The sequence below is a fragment of the Triticum aestivum genome, chromosome 4A (genome assembly GCF_018294505.1).
Source record: "Triticum aestivum cultivar Chinese Spring chromosome 4A, IWGSC CS RefSeq v2.1, whole genome shotgun sequence".
Lineage (NCBI taxonomy): Eukaryota > Viridiplantae > Streptophyta > Magnoliopsida > Poales > Poaceae > Triticum > Triticum aestivum.
Genome location: NC_057803.1, coordinates 588203927 through 588209926, shown reverse-complemented (window position 1 = coordinate 588209926; position 6000 = coordinate 588203927).

The following is a 6000-nucleotide window of genomic DNA, read 5'->3' as shown; positions in this document are numbered from 1 at the left end:
GATATCGAAAAATATGTCCACATGTTTAGAGATAGAGGTGTCGGACATGAGGGCATCATGACTACTCATGCGCATAGCTGACAGCACGTTGTGCGTGCGTGTGTCTTTTCTTCTTGTCGCAATCGGTCGCCAGGGGAGCAAGAGGACCCAGTAAGAAAATGGAAAAAGTCTAAAAAAACCTTGAATTCGTACTCGTAGTCTAAATTAAACCTTAAACTTAAAATCCCTGAAACTAGCACCCTATACTCTTTAATCCTGCTCTATCCCGGGTGTGACGCCCGGGTAATTATGCTACAGTAATCCCCACTAATGTTGCCACGTCACCTCGGTTACTGTGGATAAACTCGCGTTAGTTCGAAACCGGTTCGAATTCAAAATCAAAACAAAAGCAAAGATAAAAGGTTTCAAAACAAAGACTAAAAATGTTCAGGGGTTGTCTAAAATAGCTAACCTAATTATGGTGGGGTGCACTAATTTTGGTAAAATGCTTTGGCATTTTAAGTAAACTAAAAACAGAAAAGAGAAATAATAAAAGAAAAAGGAAAGACAAAAAAAGGGGGGGAAGGGAAAACCCCTGGCCCATTCCCCCTAGCCCATTCCCCCTCCCCACTTGGCCCCTCCCCCCCTGGCCCATTCCCCCCCTGGCCCGGCCCAGCACCGGTCGCTTATCCCCTCACCCCCCGCGGCAAACCCTAGCCGCCCCACACTTCCCCCCCCCACGCGCCCCGACCCACGCTCCCCTGCTCCCTCGCCCGATCCAGATCGGGGCGAGACCCCCGTCGCCCCCCCCACCTCGCCGGCGGCCCCCGCCGCCCCACCGCCGCCCGGACCCCCCCTCATCCTCCTCTCCACCGTCCGGGGTCCCCTCCTCCCCTCCGTCGCCCCCAAGCACGAGCAACCGCCGCCGCGGGTCGATCCCGACCCCCTCCGCCTCCCCGACGCCGGCGAGCTCGCCCCCGCCCGCCTCCTCGTCGGTCGTCACCGCCCTCCACCGAGCCCGCTCGCAGCGCGCCCCGATGTGAGCTCGCCCCCTCCCCCTTCGTCGTTCCCCTCTCTCCCCCCTCCCGAACGACGCCGCGCCCGGAGCCCCGTCGCCGGCTCCGCCCCGGCTCCGGCCACCCGCGGCCACGCCGCCTCCCCCCCCCCGTGCCCTCTCCTTCCCCCCTCGCCGAACGGCGCCCTCGTTCCCCCCTCCCGGCCACCGAACCCCCGGGTCCCTATCCTCTCCTCTTCCCGAACGGCGCCGTCGCCGGAGCTCCGTCTCCGGCGACCCGAACCTCGCCCTCGTTTCCCCCCCGGTCACCGGATCACTCGACCCTCCATCTTGGGCGCCGCTAGCCCCGGTTGCGGCCCCGTTCCCTCTTGGCCGTGCCTTGCCTCGACCTTGCGCCGGCGACCGTTGGCCGGCGCCCCACTGTGCCCCGGTGGCCTGCGCCGACCGCCCTCGCCGCGCCCACGGCCACGCCTCCCCGGTGCTCCTGGTGCCCCGCTGCGGCAACCCCGCCGTGGCCACGGCCACGCCCCGCCCCGGGCAGGCTACGGGCTCCCTGTCGCCCTGGCCGGTTGTCCGCTCCAGCGCCCGAACCCACCGAACCCGTTTGGCCCTGGGCCAATGACATGGGGGCCCCACCCCCCTAAAAAGAACGGTTTTTATTAAAACAAAAATAAAAATAAAATGAAAATGAATTAAAACTAATTAGTTAATTAATTAATTAATTAAGTATTTAATTAATCTAATTAATTCTGTTTAATTAACCCTAACCACTAATTAACCTAATTAACTAAGGTTAATTAACTTTGATTAGGCTAATTAAGTTAATTGAGTATGACGAACGGGACCCACATGTCAGGGTTGACTCAGTCAACCCCTGTTGACTGCTGACGTCAGCATGACATCATGCTGACATCATTAATACATTTTTTCGAATTAATTAAATAAATAATTAAATTTCAGAAATTAATAAAATCTTTAGAAAATCATATCTTTTAATCCGTAACTCGGATTAAAATGTTTTCAACATGAAAGTTGCTCAGAACGACGAGACAAACCCGGATACGCAGTCCGTTCGTCCGCTGCACACCCCTAACCTATCGAACCCGCAACTTTCCCCCTCCGGCTCCTCTGCCCGAAAACACGGAACACCGGGAATACTTTCCCGGATGTCTTCCCCCTTCGTCGGTATCACCTACTACCGCGTTAGGGCACACCGAACACGGAACACCGGGAACACAGGGCAGGTTGAGACCACCTAGGAGACAGGTGGGCCTGGCCCTGTTCGGCGTTCGCGGATACTTAACACGCTTAACGAGATCTTGGTATTTGATCTGAGTCGGCTACGAGCCTATACGCACTAACCATCTACGTGGGAGTAGTTATGGGTATCCCGACGTCGTGGTATCAGCCGAAGCACTTCAGACGTCAGCGACGGAGCGGCGCGCGCCGAATTGGACTGGAACGCCACTAGGCTAGGTCTGCTTTCGGCCGCCCACGCAACGTGCAGGTGTGCTCAGGGCGATGGGCCCAGACCCCTGCGCGCTTAGGTTTAGACCGGCGTGCTGGCCTCTCTGTTTTGCCTAGGTGGGGCTGCGACGTGTTGATCTTCCGCGGCCGGGCATGACCCAGGAAAGTGTGTCCGGCCAAATGGGATCAAGCGTGTTGGGTTATGTGGTGCACCCCTGCAGGGAAGTTAATCTATTCGAATAGCCGTGATCTTCGGTAACAGGACGACTTGGAGTTGTACCTTGACCTTATGACAACTAGAACCGGATACTTAATAAAACACACCCTTCCTAGTGCCAGATACAACCGGTGGTCGCTCTCCCTCAGGGATATGAGGAGGGGATCGCCGGGTAGGATTATGCTATGCGATGCTGCATGGAGATGCTACTCGAAGATGCTACTTGGAGGACTTCAATCTACTCTCTCTCCTACATGCTGGAAGACGGAGGCTGCCAGAAGCGTAGTCTTCGACAGGATTAGCTATCCCCCTCTTATTCTGGCATTCTGCAGTTCAGTCCACTGATATGGCCTCCTTACACATATACCCATGCATATGTAGTGTAGTTCCTTGCTTGCGAGTACTTTGGATGAGTACTCACGGTTGCTTTCTCCCCCCTTTTTCCCCCTTTCCTTTCTTTCTGGTTGTCGCAACCAGATGCTGGAGTTCAGGAGCCAGACGCCACCGTCGACGACGACCCCTACTACACCGGAGGTGCCCCTACTACGTGCAGCCCGCTGACGACGTCCAGGAGTAGTTAGGAGGATCCCAGGCAGGAGGCCTGCGCCTCTTTCGATCTGTATCCCAGTTTGTGCTAGCCTTCTTAAGGCAAACTTGTTTAACTTATGTCTGTACTCAGATATTGTTGCTTCCGCTGACTCGTCTATGATCGAGCACTTGTATTCGAGCCCTCGAGGCCCCTGGCTTGTATTATGATGCTTGTATGACTTATTTATGTTTTAGAGTTGTGTTGTGATATCTTCCCGTGAGTCCCTGATCTTGATCGTACACGTTTGCGTGCATGATTAGTGTACGATTGAATCGGGGGCGTCACAAGTTGGTATCAGAGCCGACTGCCTGTAGGAATCCCCCTTCCACACTCCTTGGCCGAAGTCGAGTCTAGTCGTTGAAAAACTTTTACTAACATGGCTGTGTGGCCCATGGTCCCACGTCGCCATCGGGAGGTATTAGGATCTTTTATTCCTCGACCTTTACTCTGGGATTCTGAACCCTCTTCTATTCGGGTTAAACGATTTCTACTAAAAACTAACTTTAGGTTCTCGAAAATACTTTCTCCCGGAGAGCCCCTTCAGTCCAGATGGTCACCGACTGCACCAGAAGATTTCAGAGATACTCTTTGATATTCTCTCGAGACCTTGTGCCCATCACTTTTGCTATTCCCGACCACCGGTAAATCCTTATGGATAACTACTTACACTTGCCATTCTTACGATCATTCCCCATTGGTCTTGTTATTACAAGATACCCTGAGAAACTCGTCGTGGTTTCGATAATCCCTTGAGCTTACTGCGTTGCTGTTCTTGTCACTTGAATACCCCTACGGTTAATTCTCGCATTTATCGAGTATCTGCCCATCCCTCAGTTGTTCATGTGTTACACAAAAGTCTTCGAATTACCAACCGATATTCCGAAAATCCTCAGCAACCTATTGCTCTGGAATTTCTTGTTTGCTTTCATTATGATTAATCCCATAAGTATAGAAATCTTATTGACATTCCTTGTCATTATCATTTTGAGTCTGTTGACTCAATATGTTGCGAATACACGCAATCATCATTGATCCTTATAAATTACCTTTCCGGCTGAGCTCCCATTCTTTTAACTGGAATTGGTTCTCGACCAATCCAATTGTCTTTGATTGTACCCTAAGGCTATTCAACTTATCCATCCCTAATCAGAGCATTGCTTCTGATCCCTTGATTTGGAAATCTTAATTCCTTGGCATTTGACAATTGAGTTAGTCAGTTGTTTCTATAATTTGATCTCCTTGCATTCTTCTTCCTCTAGTTGAGTACCGATGCTCACGTCAGATCCCTTGTGGACCACCAGATCCTTTGTTGGATTTTATCTGACAACGCCCTTCATATTCAATAACCTTGTGAGCCTTTCCTCTGATACATAATGCCTTTGGTAAATTGTATCCTTTGCTTTCTCAACCATGCTCTGCCTTTGAGCTTGAGTTAATTACTTCTGAAGATTTGGTATATGATTCTAAGATGCCCCAATGGGTTGAACCTATGCCTTCCTTAATAGGTGTGAACTCGAAAGTTTTCACGAGTCGTACTTTTCTGGTATTTTGCCAGATAAAATTTCAAAACTACAACTTCATTGAGCGCGAGAAGTGAATGAAAGGTTGTGCATTGGAGAAGTGGGAGTCGACCTTGAACTTTGCGTTCATGCCCATGGACACGATGTACATCTTCTCATCGAAGCTTCTTTTAAAATCAATTATTCCCTTGGTATAAGTTCATCTTATATCTAGGATCTGGCCTTTTTCAACCGTGGTTCCGACCATGATTGTTCTTCTTTGATCTCATTTCTCGGACAAGTTAAAACAATTGTCTTCTATGGATCAATACACCAGTCCAACCTTTACTTTGATCTTGTGTCGAGTATTACCCCCCTGGTATCTCGAGATTATCATGGAACTGCATAACTTTTTATGAGTTCTTCATCAAGTGCTACCTTCCCACTGATTCCAATTTTTCGCGGGCTCTGAGTTATTGAACACTCAAAGACACCGATAACTGAACCGAGTCCGCTCTACGGTTCAAGAACTCTTCAGTAAGCTTCTATAAGTACGAGTTTGTTACCCGATCACGCCATTCCTAGCCTGTTTGGCTATATCATTGTCGTGACGATTCTAACGGTGCTACCTGGTCCTTATTCTCGGAGCACCAATTTTCGACGATGAACTAACCTTACGTCGATTTTCCTCGTCATAACATTTCACCTTAAACAACAAGCTTGAGTTCGAGTTTGTGTCGTAACTGTGGTTCCAATAACCTCTTGCTTCATCATTCCTTTGACTTGATGTCGTCGCTGATTGACTACATCTGCATGAAATCTCTCGACAATTGTGTCGTGGTCATCATCAACCTTATGAGCTCTTCCAGGAATTCAATTGAATTCATAATGGGTAATACCATCCTTGCCCCTCGATGATTCCTGTTCTCATCAACCACCTTATTGCCTTCCGTTCAACACAACTTGTTCGTGTTTTGTGTAAACCTTGAGATCACTGCTACCCAGCAGTTGATCTTCCTTACCTCGGAAGTATTACCATCTCTTTTTGTCAAGAATGTGGTGAGAATTTCACCACCTCTTAATAATTCTTGATATCATAATACTTCTTGCCATCTTCGTTCATTCCTTGGTCCCCGTATTGTTTTCAACCGGAATACCGACAATGGAGCTATGACGTGTGAATTCAAAACTTCTAACAACCCTATTGCTTTGAAGTGAATGGGCGATAGTTCAT